Source organism: Gopherus evgoodei, chromosome 19 (genome assembly GCF_007399415.2).
Source record: "Gopherus evgoodei ecotype Sinaloan lineage chromosome 19, rGopEvg1_v1.p, whole genome shotgun sequence".
NCBI lineage: Eukaryota > Metazoa > Chordata > Testudines > Testudinidae > Gopherus > Gopherus evgoodei.
In genome coordinates this window covers 2,216,911-2,242,387 of record NC_044340.1, presented here as the reverse complement: position 1 = coordinate 2,242,387, position 25,477 = coordinate 2,216,911, and the positions used below count along the sequence as shown (strand labels likewise).

Below are 25,477 nucleotides of genomic sequence, written 5' to 3'. Positions count from 1 at the left end.
GGTTATTTCCCACCTATTTATAAACAATGAAGATGTTCTAAGTGGAGGGGAAAGAGCTGTCCAGTCCGTGTAGTTAACCCATCTCCCCGAGAGGTGGTAGCTATGTCAGTTGGGGGAAGCTACGTTGGTGGGTGTGCAAACTGTGGTGTCTACTTGTGTATATAAAGTTTAATCAAACCCCATTTTTAAAAGCCCTGTGGTATGGGAATAGGAAAGGAGCTCGCTGAGGTAGAACCTGTCCTTCAAAATCCTTAAGATCACTGACTTGCCCCTGTAAATGTTATGGGGGTATAGCTCAGTGGTAGAGAATTTGACGACAGATCAAGTAGCCCTTGGTTCAAATCCAAGTACCCCCTCACAAACTTGGTTCTTCAATAAAAATAATTCCATTTCCAGTATGTTCAAAAGCTCCGCTAAATAGGGGTCCCTGAAATTAATGGGCTCTCTCAATGTCTTCCTGTGCAAATGCATAAAAACCTAGCAAACTTGTCCCCCAGCTGAAATCACTTCCAATCCTCTAAGTGTCTAGGTTTGTTTTCATCAATTAAACAAAGGCACATAAAAACACATTTACAGGTCCTTATCCTCCATGGGCTACAATGTGCAAAAGAATAAGAAACACATCCACTTGGGAGGAATGGACTAGTCTGTATTACATTTGGTAAGTAAGTTGCCATTGGGACTGAAAATTCTACTGGAGGTGGACAGGAGCCCGTTATAAAACTAAAATAACCAAGATTTACCAAACTACCAATTACACATTCAATCCTCTGTTTGTGCACACAGCATCAACTGGGGCTCTAATAAATAGCAGCCTTCCTTTAACACAGATCGTTGTTCCTTGTGACTTTCAGATGCATTCGAAGGGCAGCTGTTTAGAGGTCATGTGCTGCTAGTTCATGAGCAGCAGCAGAGTCTCTGTACATTTACCAACCGTAGAGCTGAGTGTGTCTGCATCCAAGGAACTGCAGAGTCAGTGTAGTATGAGAAGTTAATTGCACAGTCTCCCTTTCTGGTCTCATTGATCATTTGGGTAGAAACAGCAACAGTTTGGTGGTTTTTGTTTTTTTCTCCTAAGGAATTGTGATCTTGAGCATGTTAGTTTAAGTTCCCTGTGGCTCAGGAAAATTCCATCTCCTTGAAATAGCTAGGGAAGTGACCTGTTTGTATAACCTAGAATAAAGGAGCTTTTGTAAAGCAGTTTAATCTTTAAATATGCTGGGATAAAAATAGTAAGTTCTGCGGCCAGACACCAGGCCAGGATCAACTGATGGGGCCAGGATCAATTAATTAGAGGAGAAACAAACTCTTGGGAAATAGATGTAATTTGTCCCCAAACCTTTCCTTGTTCTCATATGCTATCAGGAATTCTCTTTTACAGGGCAGAGTTAAGGTTATCTGGGCATGTACCCTCACTCTGTATTCCCTGTTTTTCCAGAGTTTGAGTTTTACTGAATTTGATGTTCTGGAAGGTAAGAGATAGTCACAGTCAAAGTTAACTCTGTGTTAATAAAGGCTGTTTTTAGTGACAAATAATGAGACTAATCCCTCACTGCGGTAATTCCACTGACTTCAATGTGCTCTTTCCCCATTTCTAGTTCCAAAAAAAATTAGCAAATTAAAACAACCTTGAGAACTAAAATACTGTGAGAAAGTGGAAATTTTAGTAGCTCAAATAATTCAGTTTCTTCTGTGTCTTGTGCATGTGTAAATGGCACAACATGTTAATTTATAAGCACATCTTTCTTAACTTCTTTAAATATTCTGTAGTACATTGACTTTATCAAGGGGGTTGTTCAATGCAGTGAGGTTTTCATGCATTGACCAAAACATATTTTTTCATGTTATGTAAATGAACACAACTCATTGAACACAACATTGTGTTTTTCATGCTATGAACTGTGTGGGTAGCTCAAATTAATAGTTTTTTTTTCTCTCTCTCTCCATGAAAAAAAGAAGAAACTGTGAAAATACCCATGGGAGAAAGGGGGTTTCTGAGAGCTGGGGTAGATATGGAAATATTTATGAAAGGGGGAGAGGCCAAAGTAGGGCCTTTAGCTGGAGCAAAGAGGAAGGGTTTTTGTGCAGTTTCATTTTAGCCAGCCTCACATCCTGTAGTCCCTACTTCCCCCCCACCCCAACAAAGCCACCTGTGACTCCTGAGACAGCCTCATTGGTCTGGCCCTCCTCCCCACTGCAAAAACTGCAAAGCCCCCAGCACTCCCTCTCCTAGCTGGGTTCCCTGGCAGCCAGAGCTCTCTGCAGAACTGCTGTGGTTGCTCTCCTGGGTGTCTGGTCAAGTATGGCTATGGACTTCTCCTGAGAATACATCTGAGAAATGACTCACCCTTCTCTAGATTCTCACCTGTGGGCTCTGAGAAGCAGGATGGGGGCCTGTATGATAGCATCCATGCAACATTCCCCTCTCATCCCAGCCCTGGTAAGTTGCCAGTAGGCCTGCTGTCCCTGGGTAGCAGCAAAGGATGTTTCCTATCATTCAGGAGACCCCAGCCTGGGACTAAAGTCAGCTTCAGGCTTCTCCTCTCTCCCTTCTTGAAGTCAAGATCATGTTTTTACCATGAGTTAAAACAGCCCAAACCCCCGGAGTCTGGATCAATGTCACAAGTTTCCAGTGTCTTCATGGATGACAATTTGTTAAATCCCAGATGGGTGGAGTTCTATCAGTTCTCAGCCTGAGTCCTTAGGTCTTAATCCTGAGGATATTGTCCCACCATGGGGCCATTTCCCGCCTCTCTTTCATACAGAAGCACAATTTTCTTTGCACAGACACAGGAACAGCAAGATCTTTCTCTGTCCCTTGTGCAAAGCAGGGGACCAAATTCCATGGAAACAATGGACAAGCAGGGGGCCTTGGGCACATCCAGCCCTGGCAGTGAGATGTTCCCTTCCCTCTTTCTTTCTGCTCCTGTTGTTATTTCATGGATTGTCTCGGATGGGGAAAAACTTGAGTTCACTCCAGATGGAGGTGGGGAAAGAATGCTGAAAGTTTCAGGCCCCAGCCCCTGCTTCCAGGACCACTGAGGTGCTGGGAATCTGCATGGGAAAGGGATTGTGTGAATTGTCAAGGTGGGGAATGAATAACAATCTACAACTAGATCCACCTCATTAATCACTGACATAGGCTAATCCTGCTGCAGCTAGAAGGGAAACTGGGAGTGATTCTTTGCTGTTCAGCCATGGAAATAGTGACCCAATTGCACCGCAGTGAATGTGCTGGGGAAAGCTGGACTTTACAGGCAGGTGGAAATAGCAGATCCTGAAAACACCTGGAGCTCCCCACAGCAATTCTGCCACCAGGGTCAGGTGTTGAGCGACTCACAGCACCCCTCCCCTCCCATTACCTTCCAGCAGGAGGTGGCAGCACCCCCCACCCAATGCAGGGGAGAGGGCTGAGTGTATCTCTGCACTCTGAGTCCAGGGAACCCACTCTCTCTGCCCCACACATAGAATCTGGCCCTGCTGCAAAGTGACACCTAAGAACCAGCCACCTCCAGGGTGGCAGGTTTGGCCCTCAGAGGAGGGAATGTGTCCCCCATGCTGCTCCTAGGCCACTGGATGCTCTGGAAACAGGAGGGCTCTGAGTGTAACCTATAGCACCCACCACCTGTCAGGGGATGTAGCTCAGTGGTAGAGCACATGCTTTGCATGTATGAGGTCCTGGGTTCAATCCTCAGCATCTCCTGGTTCTTTTCACTCTGCTGCTTTGCTCATGGCCAGAGGGGATGTGGCCCACCAGTTGCCCTTTAGAAGCTTCAATCCTACTGAGTGAGGGGCAAGTGCCAATTGCAAGGAAGGTCTGGGGGGTTGGGTTCTGTTCCTAAGTCTCCTCTGTACATTCAAGATTCCCACTTGCTTTCTGCTTGTGACAAGGGTAGATGAGAAGGGTGAATCTTCCAGCACTGGATAGAAAGGTCATCTGCTCAGACTGAGAGGGAAGGGAAGTCAGTGATTCACAGCCAGCAGGGGACACTGTCTTTCTGAGGCAATTGCAGCTGGCTTGGGATGGTGCTGGTGATGGACAGAAAAAAGGCTGGAGTCAATGTCATATGAAACCAGGCAAGAGGAATGGCAGCCCCATAGAAGGTCGTGGGTGCTCAAATATCCCAGTTATTGGGCCTTGGCCTGTCATAGAGAGAGAAAAGACATGGAGGGACCCAGGCCCCCTACAGTGATCCCATGGACAAGAACCTGGTTGGGAGTGGGATGAAGGTTCCTTCTGGGGAAAGTGGAGCTGAAATCCCTCAGTGTCCTGGAATTTAAGCAATGGAAGCTTCAAACCTTGCATGGGTGTGGGCTGAGGTGCATCAGCAGAAGGTTGGGCTGGACAGGGGTGGCAGGTTTGTACAATTTTTAGTGGTGTCCAGAATGGGAACAAGTCTTGACCCACCAACCCGTCCACGCACACCTGCCTAAGGCTCTGGGAGGGCGTTTGGGTGTGGGAGGGAGAGGGATTGGGCTCTGTGAGAGTTTGGATGCAGGGTATGGGCTCAGTCAGGGGGTTGGGGTACAGGAGGGGATGCGGAGGGCAGGCTCTTGGAGGGAGTTTGGGTGCAGATTTGGGGTCTGGGTTGGGGCAGGGTGTTGGGGCTGCAGCATTTACCTCGGGCATCTCCCGAAAGCAACCTGCACCCCCCTCTGGCAGCAGCCCCTAAGCAGGAGGGCTGGGGGCATCTCTGAGCATGGCTGCCCACAGACTCCACCCTTGCAGCTCCCATTGCCACAGTTGGCAGAGTTGGCACTTGGGGTGGGGGCAGCACGTGGAGACCCCCCCACCCCAGGGGCTGCAGGGACGTACCAGCCGCTTCCGGGAGTGGTGTGCCACATGGAGCAAGGGTGGGCAGGATGCCGCCTTAGTTCTCTTGTGCTGCTGCTGCTGGTGGCAGGGGTCCCCGGGCCCTTTTAAATTGCCCAGGAGTGGCAGGCGGGACCAGAGGGGACACTCCCAAGGGCCTAACGTTGCTTTGCACAACAATAAATCTTGGAACAGGACAGAAATGAAATGGCAGCAGAACCTAAGGAATTAAAAGCCTCCGGATTCATGTGTGTGCACTGACTCCAAACAGAAACTGTAATTTGACTCGCTTTGTGTCTGCAACTGGTAAAATATCAAGGCAAAATCATTCCAGTGATTTTGACCTGGGTTTGAGGAGGCTTTGGTCTTACTAAAATGTAACTAGCATGTTTCACTTGTGTTTTTAAAGGTGGCTTCCCCAAGCAATCCCAAGTTGTTCTTCCCACAGCTGGCTGATGGGGAGCAGCAGGGGATCTTCCCAGTCTGGGGGAATCTCTCTGGGACCCACTGTTAGTTCTCCATCCTTTCTCCCCCTAATCACAGACACCTTTCCTCTCCCCATTATCAGTGTTTTAGAGTGACCCCTCCCTCCGTTTATGGGATACAGATTCTGTGACAGAGACTGAATGGGGCTCCTCTCTGCATAGCCCCAATGGGGAAGGAAAGAGACTGGGGGAGAGGGGAGAGAAGACGAGCAGAAGAGTCAAATGGCGCTAAACCAGAATAGAGGAGATTTTCTTCTTGTTAAAATGTACTGGAGTCTCATGTCTGAAAAACCGCATCTTGAGTTAGGTTTGATGCATCAGCCTTTCAATTACCATGCAAAGGTGTGACCCACAGAGACTGATAACCTCCTGCTTCCCAGCTTTGTCTAAGAAGCACCTGCAGTGGTGCAACTGGTTAATGCAGAGGGGGATACTGCTGGGGTTATGAATTCAACCCTTATCTGAAGCACTGGTTTCTATTCCTTCTGTAATTTCCCCATCCTGCTTTGCTTAATTCACCTGGAAAGTGCCATACTAGGAAAAGGAGAGTAAGTTCCGAAAAGTGCATAGCTTGGAAACATCCCCCTTGTGCTGCCCTTAGTTCCAGTAGATTGATCACTGGCAGCATGAATTGATTTCTTTGCTGCTGTGAAAGCTGCCAGGAAAAGTCTCTGGTCACCAGAGTTCCCTGCTTCTTCCAGCACATCTCTGGCTCCTTTGCTGCCCCAGTCACTGCTGTAGGAGTGTCCTATATACACTGAGCCTAAAGCTTATCCAAGCCTTCTTAGCGCAGTTGGCAGAGTGTCAGTCTCATACTCCAAAGGTCCTAAATTCAAGCCTCAGAGAAAACAATGGGTTTCACTCCCTGCTTCAGATTTTCTACAGGAAATCAGAGAAAAGAAACTATAGAAGAGTGGTTTCTAGACACTCTCTCTCTCACACACACACACAGAGACTTTTCTAGGGCATTACCTTTTCTTTCTCTATGGAGCTTGTATTCTTCACAGAGCAAAATAAAACAAAAACATGCAAGTCCAAGCCTAATACAGGATGAAACTCAATACAGATCAAATCTCACCCTCAGAGATCTTCCAATAAGCTTCTTTTGCAGACTAGACTTATTTCTTGTCTGGGCCCAATCTTTTCACCAGGTATAGTCCGTGTTCCAGCTCAGGTGGTAGCTAGGGGATGTCTCATGACTGCAGCCACCTTTCTTCTGTTCCACCACCTTATAAAACTTTGGTACAAGGCAAGAATCTTTTGTCTCTCTCCTGAGGAAGAGCTCCAGGTTTAAGATGGATTCCTGTACCAGGTGACATGGTCACATGTTCTGTGAGACCCCAAGCCTTCATTCTTCCTGGCCTGACTCACAGATGGTGCAGGACAGAGCCATCTGCAGTCAATTGTCCTGGTTAATGGGAGCCATCAAGAGTCCAAACCACTATTAATGGCCCACACTTTGCATCTTTACAACAGGACCTCAGAGTTATACTTCCTATTTCTAGTTTCAGATACAGGAATGATCGGTTCATACACATAGGATGAACACACTCAGTAGATTATAAGCTTTGTCATGATACCTTACAAGAGACCTTTTGCATGGAGCATAATCCAGTTACATTATATTCACACTCATTAACATATTTTCATAAAATCCTATGGAGTGCAACTTCACAGCAGGGAAAGGGTTTTACGGCGGCACCTGGGAGCAGTTGAGTTTCATGTTCAGGCTGTGGTATGAGTTCCTCCAGGTTTGTCGTTAGCACACAGGGACCTTAGTTGGTGCTCTCAATACAGGAATGGCCCAGACACGATAAAGTGATGGGGATTGCATTTTTCTTTTTTCTTTTTGTATTTCCAATGACGTTTCTGTTTGTGATTTCATTTTGCTTTGCATTACTGTGTTTTCTTTTGGATTTGATATTTAACTCAAAAAAGAATAAGCCCTCAGGGTGCCGGATTGAGTAGCAGGCTGGGGCTGGGGCTAGGACTGCTATGAGTGCAAGAGTAGCAGGTTTTCTGTATTGTTTCCTGCCCTCATTTTCATGACTAGTTTCTCTTCTGCACAAAATTTGCTTTCTTTATATGTGAGCCTGCTTAGCTCAGTTGGTAGAGCATCCAGCTTTTAATCTGAGGCTCCAGGGTTCAAGTCCTTGCTCAAATAAAGAGGGAAACATTCTCCTCAAAAGGAAAAAAGAAGGTGTCTTTCCAGGATGTTATTTGACATCACCTTTTTCCCCCAGGACTTGGCATTTCCTAGGAAGGGCCGTGTACTGCCTGGGACTGAAGGGGCAACTTCTTCACATGCCCACTGGCCTCTCAGTCTGGATTCAGAAAGGTCTCTGGGAGCTGCAGCAAACTGCTGCATACCAACTTGGTGAGTAAATGCAGGGCTGCCCAAACAGGGTCATCCACACCAGAACTCAGCAGAGGTCTGGGTGTTCCCTATTGGTCCCATGGTGTAAGGGCCAGCACTCGGGACTTTGAATCCTGCAATCTGAATTGAAGTCTTGGTGGGATCTTAGGACAATTCCTGTGCCACAAACCCTGCTGGGTCTTCCAAGGCTCTATCTTGCTTTCTCAAAGGTCATGCAAGCCTGTCTTTTGCCCACTAGCTGTTGTGACTTGAGCACAAGACAGGACATTTGGTCCAGAAGCCTGATTGAGCCTCGAGTCCTGTAGGTAGGGATGCGAGCTGCATTTCCTCTGAGTCCTGAAGCTGGGCTGCAGCCTGGCCTAGGAGGCAGCCGTATTGGTTGACCTACTGGCCCAAAGTCACTTGGGCAGTGTTGGTGTTCCCCAGGAATGCTGAAGGGCCAAAGGGAGGGAGGAACAATACCCCCCCATCAGTCAGGGTGTAAGAGGAGGGGTGTAAGAGTGGGCAGGTTGATGATCTGGGCCTTCTACCATTCGGCTGGGGATGAGGTGGAGAACATGAACTGGGAGAAATGGCTGCTGGTCTGTGAGGAATGGTTTGGCCAGTGGCATAAGTGGACTTTGTTATTACCTACAAGGTTGTGATGCTCAAGACTCATCTCTGGGGAATTTCCTCAGCCATATGTTTCCCCTGCTCCACGAGTGCTGCTGAGACCGAATACAATGGCCTTCCACCTCTTGTGGGGCAATAGGACGTCCCTACCTAGTCAGGAGAAGTGCGGCTTTTCTACCATATTAGAAGGGGGGTTGGGGCTGGTGGGCTTTGAAGCCTTGTACGGCTCTACTTTTTTGTGTTTCAATTTTCAGTGGTGGCTAAGCTGGAGGGCAGATCAGGCCCGAGGGGAATGGTGGGGCAACCGCATAGACCCCAACTGACTCTTCCGATATGGCCGTATTTTTTTTGACCCCACTGGATGCAGCACCGGGTATAGAATGGCTGATGGTGGCAGAAGGGGAAGGAGTAGACTCATAGACTCATAGACTTTAAGGTCAGAAGGAACCATTATGATCATCTAGTCTGACCTCCTGCACAAAGCAGGCCACAGAATCTCACCCATCCACTTCTATAACAAACTCCTAACCTATGTCTGAGTTACTGAAGTCCTCAGATTGTGGTTTGAAGACCTCAAGCTGCAGAGAATCCTCCAGCAAGTGACCCATGCCCCATGCTACAGAGGAAGGTGAAAAACCTCCAGGGCCTCTGCCAATCTTCCCTGGAGGAAAATTCCTTCCAGACTCCAAATATGGCAATCAGGTAAATCCCGAGTATGTGGGCAAGACTCACCAGCCAGCATCCAGGAAAGAATTCTCTATAGTAACTCAGATCCCAACCCATCTAACATCCCATCACAGACCACTGGGCATACTTACCTGCTGATTAGGAGGTTAGGAAGTCCCCCCGCCCCCAGTGTTCTTCTATTCTCACCTTACACCCTACATGATTTTCAGTGGGTGGCTAGGTGGAAGGTGCTTGCAGGATGGCTTCATCCGCAACAGTGCCTGCCCTCACAAAAGCGGCGGCCACAGCAGCGAGCCCCCCTGCTCCTTTGGCTCAATCTGAACAGAGGTCAATGTATCACGAGGTGTGATAGGCCAATTTTAGGGAGTTTCCTCTGAAGGTGAGCAACTGTCCCCAGAACTTACTGACAAGCACTTTAAAGTATTTGCATATGTGCACGGCTGGCATGTGCAGAGCAAAGGCTGCCCAGGGGCACTGTGTCAGGCTCTGGCACTGCTTGAGATAATGGACCATCTTCAGCCACCAGGTAACCCAGGATCTAAGGCAGAAATGGGGTGAGGAAGCAAATCAAGATGAGCAAGGCAGGCAAAAATTCATCTTGCCTTCGTGGGCACTCACAATGATGCCCTTCTTGTGTGTCAGGGCTGAAAAAAAAAACCCAGAAAGAGAAGCAGCAGGCCAAAAAAGTGCTGTTAGGGTACTGACTTAACTCAGTTGCAAGAGTGCTAGACTGACAATCTAGAGGTCCCTAGTTCACTCATATGCTTTGGCATGTTCTTTGTGTGCAGCAGTTGGCTTTTTTCTGGAAGCACAGCAGTACCTTTACCCACCACGAGTCCCTCATTTCAGACTCCCAAGCAAGACACCATGGACTTGTGCATCAAATTGGCCCACTTGACCTTTCTTTCTTCTCTTGCTCTTTGTCAGCAAGGGGAAGTAAAAGAAGCTCTCCTTCAAGCTGGAGTCAGAAGGGCTACGTCAGGATGACTTCCTGAGTGCTAGCTCCAGTCATTTGCTCTATCAGCTGACCTATCGAAGGGCTGCCACCTCTCTCTCCAGGTTCGCCCATCGGTGTGTTCAGAATGGAGAGGGGTAACTAGTGGTGTTCCCAATGGTCAGTCCTAGGACCAATCTTATTCAATTTATTCATAAATGATCTGGAGAAAGGGGTAAACAGGGAAGTGGCAAAGTTTGCTGATGATACTAAACTGCTTAGGATAGTTAAGACCAAAGCAGACAGTGAAGAACTTCAGAGAGGTCTCACAAAACTATGATTGGGCAACAAAATGGCAAATGAAATTTAATGTGGATAAATGTAAAGTAATGCACACTGGAAAAAATATCCCCAACGATACATACAATATGATGGAGGCTAATTTAGCTACAAGTAATCAGGAAAGAGATCTTGGAGTCATCATGGATAGTTCTCTGAAGACTACCATGCAGCGTGCAGGAGCAGTCAAAAGAGCAAAGAGGATGTTAGGAATCATTAAAAAAAGGAGACTAAGATAGAGAATATCTTACTACCTTTATATAAATCCATAGTACACCCACATCTTGAATACTGCATACAGATGTGGTCTCCTCTTTTCAAAAAAGATATACTGGCATTAGAAAAGGTTCAGAGAAGGACAACTAAAATGATTAGGGGTTTGGAATGGGTCCCATATGAGAAGAGATTAAAGAGACTAGAACTTTTCAGTTTGGAAAAGAGAAGACTAAGAGGGGATATGATAAAGGTATATAAAATCATGAGTGATGTGGAGAAAGTGAATAAGGAAAAGTTATTTACTTGATTCCATAATATAAGACCTAGGGGCCACCAAAGGAAATTAATAGGCAGCAAGTTTAAAACAAACGCAAGGAAATTCTTCTTCACACAGACACAGTCAACATGTGGAACTCCTTGCCTGAGGGAGTTGTGAAGGCTTGGACTACAAAAGAGTTTAAAAAAGAACCAGATAAATTAATAGGTTTCAGAATGGAAGTTATGTTAGTCTGTATCAGCAAAAAGAACAAGGAGTAAATGTGGCACCTTAGAGACTAACAAATTTATTTGAGAAACAACTCCGACATCATAATAAAAAAGGCTGACAAAGGAGGTGCAGTCGTCATTATGAATAGATATGAATATGAACGAGAGGCAGCGAGGCGGCTCTCTAACACCACATCCTACAAGCCATTAACCTCTGATCCCACTGAGAGTTACCAAAAGATATGACACCATCTGCTCAAGAAACTCCCTGAAAAAGCACAAGAACAAATCTGCACAGACACACCCCTAGAACTCCAACTAGGGGTATTCTATCGTCTACCCAAGATTCATAAACCTGCAAATCCTGGATGCCCCATCATCTCAGACATTGGCACTCTGACAGCAGGATTGTTTGGCTATGCAGACTCCCTCCTCAGGCCCTATGCTACCAGCACTCCTAGCTATCTTTGAGACACCACTGACTTCCTGAGGAAACTACAGTCCATTGGTGATCTTCCAGAAAACACCATCTTGGCCACTATGGAGATAGAAGCCCTCTATACCAACATTTCACACAAAGATGGATTACAAGCCGTCTGGAACAGTATCCCCAATAATGTCACGGTAAACTTGGTAGCTGAACTTTGTGACTTTGTCCTCATCCACAACTATTTCACATTTGGGGACAATATATGCCTTCAAGTCAGAGGCACTGCAATGGGTACTCACATGGCCCCACAGTATGCCAACATTTTTATGGCTGACTTAGAACAACGCTTCCTCAGCTCTCGTCCCCTAATACATCTACTCTTCTTGTACTACACTGATGCCATCTTCATTATCTGGACCCATGGAAAAGAAGCCCTTGAGGAATTCCACTAGGATTTCAACAATTTCCATCCCACCATCAACCTCACCCTGGACCAATCCACACAAGAGATCCACTTCCTGGACACTACAGTGCTAATAAGCGATGGTCACATAAACACCACCCTATACTGGAAACCTACTGACCGCTATACTTACCTACATGCCTCCAGCTTCCATCCAGACCACACCACACGATCCATTGTCTACAACCAAGCTCTAAGATACAACGACATTTGCTCCAACCTCTCAGACAGAGACAAACACATACAAGATCTCTATCAAGTGTTCCTACAACTACAATACCAACCTGCTGAAGTGAAGAAACAGATTGACAGAGCCAGAAGAGTTCCCAGAAGTCATTACTACAGGATAGGCCCAACAAAGAAAGTAAGAGAAAGCCATTAGCCGTCACCTTCAGCCCCCAACTAAAACCTCTCCAGTGTATCATCAACGATCTACAAGCTATCCTGAAGGACGATCCCTCACTCTCACAGATCTTGGGAGACTGGCCAGTCCTTGCTTACAGACAGCCCCCCAACCTGAAGCAAATACTTACCAGTAAGCACACAACAAAAATACTAACCCAGGAACCTATCCTTGCAACAAAGCCCATTGCCAAATTTGTCCACATATCTATTCAGGAGACACCATCATAGGACCTAATCACATCAGCCACACTATCAGAGGCTCATTCACCTGCATATCTACCAATGTGATATATGCTATTATGTGCCAGCAATGCCCCTCTGCCATATACATTGGTCAAACCAGACAGCCTCTACGTAAAAGAATAAATGGACACAAATCACATGTCAAGAATTATAACATTAAAAAACCAGTCAGAGAACACTTCAATCTCCCTGGTCACTCGATGATAGACCTAAAAGTCACTATATTACAACAAATAACCTTCAAAAACAGACTCCAATGAGAGACTACTCAATTGGAATTCATTTGCAAACTGGACACCATTAAATTAGGCTTGAATAAAGACTGGGAGTGGATGGGTCATTACACAAAATCAAACTATTTCCCCATGTTTATTTGTTCCCCTATTGTTACTCACACCCTCTTGTCAACTGTTGGAAATGAGCCATCCTGATTATCACTACAAATGATTTTTTCTTCTGCTAATACTAGCTCACCTTATCTGCTCCCTCTCTTTATAGTGCTTATGGCAACACCCATTTTTTCATGTTCTCTGTGTATATATATATATATATATATATATATATATATATATATATATATATTTTCCTGCTGTATTTTCCACTGCATGCATCAGATGAAGTGGGTTTTAGCCCACGAAATCTTATTCTCAAATAAATTTGTTAGTCTCTAAGGTACCACAAGTACTCCTCTTTCTTTTTGCAGATAAATTAATGGAGGTTAAGTCCATGAATGGCTATTAGCCAGGATGGGTAAGGAATAGTGTCCCTAGACTCTGTTTGTCAGAGGGTGAAGGTGGATGGCAGGAGAGAGATCACTTGATCATTACCTGTTAGGTTCAGTTCCTCTGGGGTACCTGGCATTGGCCACTATTGGCAGATAGATGTGGGGTTGGATGGACCCTTGGTCTGACCCAGTATGGCCATTCTTATGTTCTTATGAAGGGAATGGTGTCATGGAGTAGGGGTTGTCTGTGTGGGGAATGGGAGAGCAGGGGAGGACTTTAGGGGATGGATGATACCAGAGCCTGTAACCTGAGCTAGGTAAGGGAGGGGAAAGGTCAACACCTTTGCCCGGGAAGGGGAACAAAGGAAGGGAGTGGCAGGAGGGAAGCAGTTTGAGTTTGGGCTTGGGGCTGGATGGGCGGAATTCAGGATATCCTAGCTAGGATCCAAGCACCCTGAAAGCCCAGAAGGATTCGATGGAGGGGTCCTGACTGTGCCTGCAAGCCCTGCTGTAACCTGTGTTCCTGTTGTCCAATAAACCTTCTGTTTTACAGGCTGGTTAAGAGTCACTGTGGGTCCCAGGAAGAGGGGTGCAGGGCCGGACTCCCCCACACTCCGTGACAAGGGGCAGAATACTGTGATAGAATTTCTGTAGTGTAGTGGTTATCGCATTTGTCTAACATGCAAAAGGTCCCGGGCTTGAAACCAGGCAGAAACGTGAGGGCTTAATTTTCCCAGCTCCTACTGGCCTGTCCCTGCTGTTTTAGGAGCAGCAGTGATTTCTATGCCCAAAAGGTCTGTTATACTTTCCCCGTTCCCACTTTTGTCTCCTCTCCCTCTCTGAATGCCTGTGAAGTGGCTTTTCCCCTTCCGCTCCCTCCTGGACTGCCCGTGGGATCAGGGCTGGCTTTAGGAAGCGCGGGACCCAATTCGAACATTTTTGGCGGGGCCCTGGCAGGGATGACTAAAATAAAAAGCATAAAAAAAACCGTTTTATTACTTCCATGTATTATTTACTTTCCATAACTATATAAATAATACAATTATATATTATGTACATTGCATCATATATGCTGTTGATTGCTTATTAATGACTGCCATTTCACATTGTGGGTCCCTGCCACTCCCTGCGGGTGTGCACATGTGTGGGTCCCAGCTGCTCCCTGCCCCCCTCATTGAAGCAGGTATGCAGGGTTATTGCCCTGGGAACTGCAGGGCAGCAGCGGACATGAGGCTGGTTGGAGGCAGGGCAGGGGCTGACTGGAGGTAGGGTCTAGCTGCAGGCAGGGCAAGGGGTGCAGGGCTGGCTGGAGACAGGGGGGTGTGGGGTGGGCTGGCTTCAGGCAGGGCCGCAGGGGTTGCAGCAGGGGTTGAGAGGGCTGGAGACAGAGGATTGCGGAACTGGCTGGCTTCAGGCAGGGGGATGCAGCAGGGATTAGCTGGAGACAGGGCAGGGGGTGTGGAGCTGGGTGTGAGCAGGTTTAGGCAGGGTGTGCAGGGCTGGTGTGGGCAGGGCTGTGTGTGGGGCTGGCTGGCTTTGAGCAGGGCCACAGTGGTGTGTGGCAGGGGTTGGCTGGAGACAGGGCAGGGGGGTTGGCAGGGGCTGGCTATGGGCACAGGGTGCAAAGCTGGCTGCAGGCAGGGGGGGCAGGGCTGGTGCGGGCACGGCAAGGGGTGCAGCAGAGGCAGCTGGAGCCCCTGCCCTTTAAATATCCCCCAAGACTCCCGGGGCTCTGGGAGTTATTTAAAGGGCCTGGAGTTCCTCTGCTTCTACCCCCATCGGACCTTTTAAATAGCCGTGGGAACCCTGGAGAATACATGGGGCTGGGGGGCTCCAGTGGCTATTTAAAGGATAGGGTGGCAGAGGCAGCTGGAGCCCCGGCCCTTTAAATGCTATCCCAGGGCTTTGGGGGCTATTTAAAGGGCCCAGAGCTCCAGCCAGGAGAGCAGGGCTGCAGGGTAGGGCTTGCGCTCCGGCCAGGGCTCCAGCCGGGAGAGCGGGGCGGCTTGCCGCACTCCTGCTGGGGCTTCAGCCGGGAGAGCGGGGTTGTGGGGCAGCTTGCCTCGCTCCAGCCGGGGCTCTAGCTGGGAGAGCTGGACTGTGTGGCAGCCATGCTCCTGTTGGCGCTTTGGTCAGGGGAGTGGGGCCATGGAAGACCCCGGAGCAGACCACAGCCGGGGTAAGTAAAAAAAATTTAAAAGGAGCTTAAGGCGCTGGGGGGCTCTTAGGCGCTGGGCCCGATTCTGGGGAATCAGCTGAATCAGCCTAAAGCTGGCCCTGTGTGGGATGAATGTTCTGGTTGAAGGGCAGAAGAGCTCCCAGGTAGACAAGGTGTCTGCGACTCTAATTAGGCAGCACTCACATACCCAGAGCATGGACACTGCCCAAGGTGGAGTGTGACCAACCAGATGCAGCTAAGTCATCTCTAGTCGCAGGCCTTGAAGTGCAGGCCCTTAAAAGGGGAAGGGGCCATGTGCTCAGGCGAGCACTCACAAGCTTGTACCTCCAGTGAATGCCTTTTGCCCAGACCACCTGGCCAGTGGTTCTCTGCGTTGTATTTCATTGTGCCTCAGGAAGACTTACCTTCATCACACCATCCATAGCTGCGCTGTGAGACACTTACTTAGCAGAATCCTGACATCTCCAGTGCTGTGCCTGTCCTGGCAGCATGCATATGTGAGTGCGAGTGTGACCCTTCCTCCCCCGCTTATTTTGAGCTTAGCTATCACTATAATAAATGTGCTGCTATCTGCCTGACTCTGGTGGGTCTTTAGTCCTCCCTACACTTACTAGCTGGCCCAATTTTGGGTAACACCTGCGATAACCCTAACCCCTTCATGGCAGAGGGTGGTGAAATGAGCTGAGGAAAAAGCCTTGGCATCAGCAGGGGAAAGCTAGATGATCTTGGAGACTCACCTTTTGAAGCCTTGTGGCTTGGCTTCCTCTGCCCTTGGAGATTGGCCTACAGAGGCTGGCTTTTCCTGCTGCCCTCCTTTGTATGACTTGCCAAAGGAGGAAGTGAGGCAGGAATGGGGCAAAAAAGGAAAGTCGATCTGAGGAAGGCAGGGCAGAAGCTAAGCGCCTCAGTGCGGCTAAGTGGGGTTAGTAGAGTGCCACCATTTGTTCTGCAAAGCCTGTGGAGGTGCAGTTGGCTACTGGTAAGTAGAATTCTGTGCCTGCCTCTTGGCTTCCCAGAGATGGCTACTTGCATCCCAGAAGAAGAAGGATGGTTCTGGGTGAAAGGAAGGCAAGCAAAGCTATGGAAGGAAATTTGAGTGCAGGGTGCTGGCTCTGTGCTGGGGGAGAGGGTTGGGATTCAGGAGCGATGGCACTTACCCTGGGCAATGCAGATTCCAAAGTGACCAGTACACACAACCCTGTGTCAGCAGCTCCTAGGTGAGCCATGCTATGGGGTCTCTGTGCGCTGCTGCCTGCAGGCGCCACCCGCAGAGCTCCCATTGGCTGCAGTTCCTGGCCAATGGGAGCTGCGGAGTTGGTACTTGGGGCAGAGGTAGTGAATGGAGACACTCCCCCTGCCCCAGGGGATGCTGGGACATGCTGGTCATTTCTGGGAGTGGCACGGAAGAACGGAGGCAGTGTGGGCATGTAGCCACCTTAGTGCTGCTGGCACATCTCTGCACATCCATTGGGGGGAGGGGAGCAGAGGTCGTCCATGTGCTGCCTGGGGTAGGGGCAGTGCACAGAGCTGTCTCCCCTCCTGGGTCTATTACAGCAGGGGAGCGGGGTCTTTTGGACTGTAAGGTGCAGCAGGTTGGACTAGATGGTCACATTGTTCCCTTCTGACCTTAAAGGCTCCAAGTCTAAAAGGGAGAGGGAAGTAAAGGAAGTTTTTAAAAAAAATAAACCGAACATTGTAATACCAGGATAACTCCAACAACCTGTTGTATAGTCCCTCCCCTTTCTTCCTCCATTGTGTTTTGAATGACCTGCAGGACATTGATTCTCTCCTTCCATTGATAAACTGATATAATGTGACTGGAATTAAACCAATTCCCAGGGGAGAAAACATCACCTCATGGTATTGGCTGGGAATCCAACCCAGGTCAACTGCTTGGAAAGTAGCTATGCTCACCACTATACCACCAATGCATCTGGCAAAAGTGCCACTTATGTTTGCCCAATGAGGCTAGAGCAGGATTGAGGCGATTTTTGGCCTATTAAAATGTACTGGATTCTCATCACTGAAAAAAAAACACCTCCATCTTCATTTGAGTTTGAACCATCAGCCTTTCAGTTAGCCACCAAAGTTGTTAATCACAGGGTATGTCTACACTATGGGATTATTTCGATTTTACAGAAACCAGTTTTTGGAAACAGATTGTATAAAGTTGAATGCACACGGCCCCACTAAGCACATTAATTCGGTGGTGTGCATCCATGTACCGAGGCTAGCGTCGATTTCCGGAGTGTTGCGCTGTGGGTAGCTATCCCGTAGCTATCCCATAGTTCCCGCAGTCTCCCCGCTCATTGAAATTCTGGGTTGAGATCCCAATGCCTGATGAGGCAAAAACAGTGTTGTGGGTGATTCTGGGTAAATGTCGTCACTCACTCCTCCCTCCGTGAAAGCAATGGCAGACAATCATTTCACACCCTTTCCCCTGGATTGCCCAGGCAGACGCCATAGCATGGCAACCATGGAGCCCATTCAGCCTTTTTTCACTGTCACTGTATGTCTACTGGATGGTGCTGACAGATGCGATACTGCAGTGCTACACAGCAACATCTTCTTGCCTTTTGCAATGAGTCTATGAGTCTGTTAGCAAAGATGGTTATCAGCCATACCGTGCCGTCTGCTGCTTTGCAAGTTGACAGTGACAGTTACCAGTTATACTGTACCATCTGCTGCTGTCGTGGGTGCTCCTGGCTGGCCTCGGTGAGGTCGGCCGGGGGTGCATGGACACAAATGGGAATGACTCCCCGAGCAGACGGTGTGCTGCTCTAAAGGCTCCAGCGGATCTACCACAGTCATGACTGCGGCAGGTCCACCGGAGCCTTTAGACCAGCGGACCGCCCGCCGGCATCACTGCAGAAGCTCCACCGGAGCCTTTCCAGCAGCGGACCGTCCGCCGGCATGACTGTGGTAGGTCCATCGGGGCCGCAGGGGGCGGCAAAATGGCCGTCCACCTAGGGTGTCAGAAAACCTGGCGCCGCTCCTGAGCAGGACGTGTTATTGACCCTGCCCCAAAGCAGACAGACCAATGGAGAAATGCCATCGAGTTCAAGATAATACTCCATTTCCATTTTACCTTTTTTGATTGCTAAACTCCTTATCTGCCCGCCCCAGGCTGTCCTCTGCCTCAGCTGCTGCTCCCGGCCTACTCTAGAGTCAAACATGCAGGGCCCCCAGGGGAACAGAGGCTGGGACAGGGAAGCAGCCTGGGTTGGGCTGGGAAGTTGCTGGGAGTTCTGGTTCCCTGAGAACTGGCCCGGCTCCCTTCTCAACAGCGAACAAATCAATTCCACGTCCCCTCCCCAGAAAAATCAGCCTGGAGCCAAGAGCAGCAGGGGACGATTCCCTCTAGTTCCCACTGAGGCAGGAGAGAACCTAGGGTGTTTCTAGGAGAGCTTATGGAACTGAGGTGGGGAAACCAGCCTTCAATAACTGGCAGTTCCAGTTTAAGCTAAGTGTTTTTAACAATTTCTACAACATTTAATAACCCTTCAATCGTAGTTTCACCATCCATAAAATTGCTTCAGCCTTATAGGTTCCCAAGTGCACAACTAAACATCTCTTCAAATCCAAGGAAGTGGAGATCAGTCAGTGTTCAGAGTCATCCCACATAAAAGAACCATGTTGTGGTACATACTGGCCCCATCATGTGGCCATCGCCTTTCCCTCCTCTCTGTTAAAAGTTTTAGTATTTTGCACAGAAACTTTCTTCCCTCAGGAGACACCTAGGAACCAGGGCTGCCAGCCAACACCTTTAAGAAGAGGCGTCATCTGTCAAAAAGTGATCTCCCTCTTTCAGTTCAGTGACACCCTGAAATGTTACTTATCCCAGCAAAGCCAGAGGATTGAAAGCAGCTACATCAAACCCCTGTGTAGCTAACAGGAATGAACACAAACACTCCCTGGTATCTGAAGTGATGTTTAGTTTTACCGTTTGTAAACTACAAGACTAAAGGGAAAGGTAGTGATGGTGTCAGATATAAGGAGTGAATCACAAAACAATCATCATAGTTATGCCCAGAGTGACTGCAAAATCTTTCTATATTCTTATTATCATCAGTGTATTATTTTCTCTGGAATCTAGACATTGACTATATCTTGACCAAGAAATTTGGATCTTGATAAAATAATCGACTATCCCTGGTTAAGGCAATGGACTTGGTACCCACTCGGGTGTCTCCACGCAAGTTCAAGTACTAACAACAGTGGTTGCCCTTTTAGCCATAGCTTTTAATCAGGGCAATACATTGATACAAATTCCTGTTAAATAACCGACGAAGTGGGTATTCACCCATGAAAACTCATGCTCCAAAACATCTGTTAGTCTAGAAGGTGCCACAGGATTCTTTGCTGCTTTTACAGATCCAGACTAACATGGCTACCGCTCTAATACTTCTCAGTCAGAGTCCTTCACCCACATTCCTTAGGGCACTGGGCCACCATGTGGATGTTTCTTTTCCCTCCTCAATTTCACACAGAGACACAATTTCCTTTGCATAGATCCTTGAACAGCAAAACCTCTCAGGCAGCCCACACATCCCCACCCCCACCCTGAGCACCAAATGGGAGCTCCTGCACCCCTCAACACACACTCCCACCTGCAACCCTCACGCCAAATGGGAGCTCCCCAGGTAAGTGCCCCCACACCCAAACCTCCCACCCCAACCCTGAGCCCCCTCCCTCATTCTAGCTCCTGGCCAGACCCTTCACCCCAGCCCTGTGCTCGGTCCACTCCCACCCTCAGCTCAGTGCAGAGAGAGGAAGAGAATGGGCCAGAACCAGGGAGAAGGCAGTTACCCACTGTATGTGAGCAGGGCTGAGACCCCAGACCGGCAGCGGGCTGAGCGGGTCTGGCAGCCGGGATCTCAGCTGGCAAGAGCCAGCAGATGGAACCCCTGAGGGGCAGTGGGCTGAGTCTGGGGTCCTGGCTGCCAGACCCGCACAGCCCGCTGCCGATCTGGGGTTCTGGCTTACATACCCTTCCCAGATGGGGTCCTGGCCGCAGGCCCCACTCAGCCCACTGCCAGCCTAGATGAACAGAATCCCAGATCAGCAGCAGGCTGAGCGGGCCAGTGGTGTAAAATCAACATTTTAATTTAATTTTAAATGAAACTTCTTAAACATTTTGAAAACCTTGTTTATTTTACAATACATTAGTTTAGTTATATAATATATAGATTTGTAGAGAGAGACCTTCCAAAAAACATTAAAATGTATTACCAGCACGCGAAACCTTACATTAGCGTGAATAAATGAAAACTTGGCATACCACTTCTGAAAGGTTGCCAACCCCTGGGCTGGAAGAACCTGGAGAGTATATTTCTATTCTAATCTAATCTACATTTCTACTTGTTCGGTTTTTGTAGGTTAAATTACTGCATCCTCTGCTCCACTCTCTCCCAAGGGTGTAATGTTGCTGTGCACAATGAGAAATCTTGGGAAAAGATTGAAATGAAATGGAAGTAGCATATGGTGGCAGAACCTAAGGAATTAAAAGCCCATTGATTTTTATGTGTATGCACTGACTCAGAACCAGAAGTGTGAGTTTTCTTGCTTGTGGCTGCAGCCAGTAAAATATTTATCTATCAGGGATGGTCTAGACAGTATTTGGTCCTGCCATGAGGGCAGGGGACTGGATTTGATGACCGCTGAAGGTCCCTTCCAGTCCTAGAGTCTATGAATTTATGAAACTGGCTTTTCCTAAATGCTGTAGACTGACAGTGCCTGGTAAAGGGCAGGGGGAGAGGGAGCAAGAGGAGAAAGGCAGAGACATTGGAAAAGAATAATGGGGGGAGAAGAAAGAGACAGCGAACACAGAGAAACAATACATGATCGAAGATGTCCCAACTCGATCTTGCTCATCACAGGTGTTCAGAAAACTGGGGAGTTGTAGGTTTCAAATATTAAGGAGATCTCCACATACCTGATCTCCCCCCGCCCGGCTCCCATTTTAGCATTCATTTTTATTTTGAAATGTCTGGCTTACCCCTGATCTCTTTCCCTAACTGTATTGCAATTTGGGTGGGTTTTTGTGTTGTTTTTTTGCTTCCCTTTTGTTCATATCAATATAACTATAACAGCAAAGGAATCTGTAGGAGCAAAAACTGACTCAAAACTTTATTTCCCCATCATGCAGGAACATGATACAAACATTGCACACAGCTGGAATCATAACACAGAAGGCCAGGGGATGGGAGATGCAGGTTTCCAAGTGTTCTGTCTTCTCAGATGACACATTCCAGCCCCTTGTATTCCTCCCTCCTGTGTGACCTGCTGGGCTTTGACACATTTATTGTTTCATTCTATTGATGATGTGATTGTAACACAATGTGACTGAAATTAAATCACTTCTAGACAAGGAAGTAACAAAAGAGAAAAGCCATCATTGCATTGAATGGGAATTGAAGCCAGGTCAACTGTTTGGAAGGCAGCTATGCTCACCACTATACCACCAACACAGCTGGCAGGAGCAGCTTTCCTGCAGGCTTCGTGTGCTGGCAAAGGGGGTTACACATGACCATGGAGCTAGTAAGCAGGGTGGATGGGCTGGAAGCTGCCTGACAGCTGGGAGTAGAGTTAGCGGGCAAAGGTGAAAACAGATCTCATTGGGAGCTGGCCCCACATCCAGCCTGCTCCTACAAAAGGGGAACTGAAGCTCAACTTCAATCATAGAAGAATCTTCCTTAAGAAGAAAGGGGATAGCTTGTTTTAAAGACAAGGTTTGTGGTTTTTGCCCACTACATACAGAGGGGCTGGATAGTGCTGAGTCCAGATAAGACTCTGGTAGGATAAGGAAGAAATTCAGGCTGCCAGTGAGCTGAAGGAAGGAGATGATATTTTGACAGTGATGGACACCTCATCTTAAAGGCCTTTGTCTGCCTCCTTCTAGTGACTGTTTGGCACAGGAATGCAGCCCCCTCTGTCAAGCCAGGCCTTACAAACCTCTAAGGATGGCGATTGTACCACCTCCCTAGGGAATCTATTCTAGTGCTTCACCACCCTCCTAGTGAAAAAGTTTTTCCTAATATTCAACTTAGACCTCCCCCACTGCAACTTGAGACCATTGCTCCTTGTTCTGTCATCTGCCACCACTGAGATCAGCCGAGCTCCATCCTCTTTGGAACCTCCCTTCAGGTAGTTGAAGGCTGCTATCAAATCCCCCCTCACTTTTCTCTTCTGCAGACTAAATAACTCCAGTTCCCTCACCTTCCCTTCATAAATTATATGCCTAGCTCTCCTAATAATTTTTGTTGCCCTCCGCTGAACGCTCTCCAATTTGTCCACATCCTTTCTGTAGCAGGGGGCCCAAAACTGGATGCAGTACTCCAGATGTGGCCATATCAGTGCCAAATAGAAGGGAATAATCACTTCCCTCGATCTGCTGCCAACATTCCTACTAATGCTTCCCAATATGCTCTGAATCTTCCTGGCAACAAGGGCACATTATTGACTCATATCCAGCTTCTTGTCCACTGTAATCCCCAGGTCCATTTCTCCAGAACTGCCACTTAGCCACTGTCCCCAGCCTGTAGGGTTGCATGGGACTCTTCCATCCTAAGTGTAGGAATCTGCACTTGTCCTTGTTGAACCTCATCAGATTTCTTTTGGCCCAATCCTCCAATTTGTCTAGGTCCCTCTGGACACAACCCCTACCCTCCAGCGCTTGGATTCTCTGTGTGCTTTCACAGAGCGAAGAGCACGTTCTATGATTTTATAGGGCAGAGTTTTATGCTATAGGGAGCTTTCCCTGCATGGATCAACATAGATGCACATTGTGACCCTTCCCAGGGTGCTAAGGGCCATGAGTCTCCTGGTGATCACCTGCCATGAGGTGTCCCCCGCCACCAGATACTCGGGGTATGTCTACACTATGTGCCAAATCGGCAGGTAGCGATCGATCCAGCTGGGGGTCGATCTATCGCGTCTAGTGTAGATGCAATATATCGATCCTAGAGTACTCTTCTGTCAACCACTATACTTCAGCTCGGTGAGAGGCGCAGGCAGAGTCTACCGGGGAGCTGCAGCAGTCGACTTACTGCGATCAAGACACCATGGTAAGCCGATCTAAGTACATCGACTTCAGCTACGTTATTCATGTAGCTGAAGTTGCGTAACTTAGACTGATTGCCTCCCCTAGAGTAGACCAGGGCTCAGAAAAATCCCAGATCCTCTCTGCCCGAAGCAATGGTACATCCCAGGTTACCAGTTTTACTGTAGCCCACTGCTACTGGATCACACATAGCACTTGAGCACAGTTATTGAACAAAGGGAAATTTCTTTAACAAGGGACAGAGATTTAAACAAACAAATGTGAATGATGGAAACCAACTGTTACCAACAAAACAAAATCACAAAATGCAACCTACACTTTTTAATAGTTACCTTTCCTACCTAAGTAGATTGAAGTCTGAGGTGACAGTCTGTTGCAGTGATTGTTAATCCCGAGGAGCCAGGGCTCTGTCTTTCTTGAAGCACCACTGGTCTTTAGTGATCTCCTTGGTGAATGGACCCAGAGTGTTTCGCTCCACCCTGTTATAAAATGAATCAGTCTTCTGTGTATATTCACAGAAAGGACCATTTCCTCATTGTCATATTGTCGTTTACACTTCCACAGGGTTTCGATGTTTATAATTTGTCTTTGATAGTTTTCCGTTGGCTTTTCTGGGCCGGTGCAAAGGTTAACAATGCAGCAACATATCTCATAACTGGCTAGCAAGGGATGGATGACAATTCCTTCTCACTTGAACGGGCCATTCCCAACAAGAACTTTGATTGGGGAGACTCACTTTCATGACAATACCATATGGGCATAATTTTCCATATACTTACATGACTCCTTCAATAGGACTCATACACACCTCTTGCAGTGATCAGAGGTAACAATAATCTACAAGCTTTCAGTAGAGATCTCACTGCTATGCTTCCTGGATAAACATCATACAAATCAGAGCATTAGGTGTGAGTTTGTCAGGTCTCAGGCAGGAGTTTCTTGTGAATTACTTTGACCTCTCTGCCAACTGGCACTAAAGAGCATTTATCACACATGCACTGAGCTATACAGTCACACTCTGATAGAACAGAAAGGCTGACACAAAAAATAGAGAAAGGAACAATAAAATACTAAAATGACAATGGTTGAAACGCAACATTTCTCTCAGTTTTTGGACTACGGGTAATTAGAGCTTTTCCCTCAGTTGAACCAGGTGATCGGACAGCTGGCTCAGCCCTCCATACTAGCAGCTTTCTCACATATAGGGAGATGGGTCAAAACTGGAATTGATGTCATGACTCGCTTCCCAGAGGGGATCAGTCTGTCTAAGGCTATGTCTACTCTTCAAATACTGGAAATATTCTTCTGACAACTTAACCCTGTTTACACTGGGGCTTAGGTCACATTAACTACTCTCAGTGGAGTGGATTTTTCACGCCCCTGAGAGATGTGGCCATGTCAACATAGCTTTTCAGTGTAACTAGCCTCTAGATGGCTTTTAGATATGAAAGGCAATGGACTTCAGCCTTTTCCTTGGTATTGATGGTTGACAACTGCAGCTTTCCTACCTGCTGGACACATTCTATGACAGATGTCAGGTCTTCCCTTTGCAAATTAGAGAAGTGGGGAAGTCAGTGATGCTTACAGTGTAAGTGAGTAAAAACTTACACAACTTGTCTCCTCGAGCAGTTTTCCTCCTAATAGAAATAGACTTTGAAGCTAAGCAAAATATGCTCTATTTGAAATACAAAAAAATAAAATCTATACAGACCCAATATTCTCTTATACACTCTTTCTAACACCTATTCTCCCACCCCAACCTTTGGAGTGAGGTTTTCTACCAGAACTCCTTACACTACAGGGGGTAAATTAAATCAAATTAACTTTTGAAGATTAACCATCATTTCCTGTATAACTAAAAAAAAAGAAAAAAAACAAGACAACTTTCAGTTTTTCAAAATAATTCACATCAAACAATTAGTCTCTTACTCTTTAACCAATAATCACTTATCATTTCATTTTCACTAGTAACACTAATATATTCAAAGATCACAAATTCTGGTCACATATGTTAGTTATCTT

The 25,477-nt window shown here is 47.4% G+C and overlaps 1 protein-coding gene and 1 non-coding gene across 2 annotated transcripts in view; one reads left to right on the top strand and one right to left on the bottom strand.

Moving 5' to 3' along the window:
- Positions 1 to 25,477, bottom strand: part of LOC115637192 (zinc finger protein 436-like) — a 346,365-nt gene that overhangs the window by 117,051 nt on the left and 203,837 nt on the right. The window lies entirely within an intron of this gene.
- TRNAA-UGC lies at positions 3,632 to 3,703 on the top strand. The gene has a single exon. It is a non-coding gene; the product is annotated as a tRNA-Ala (tRNA).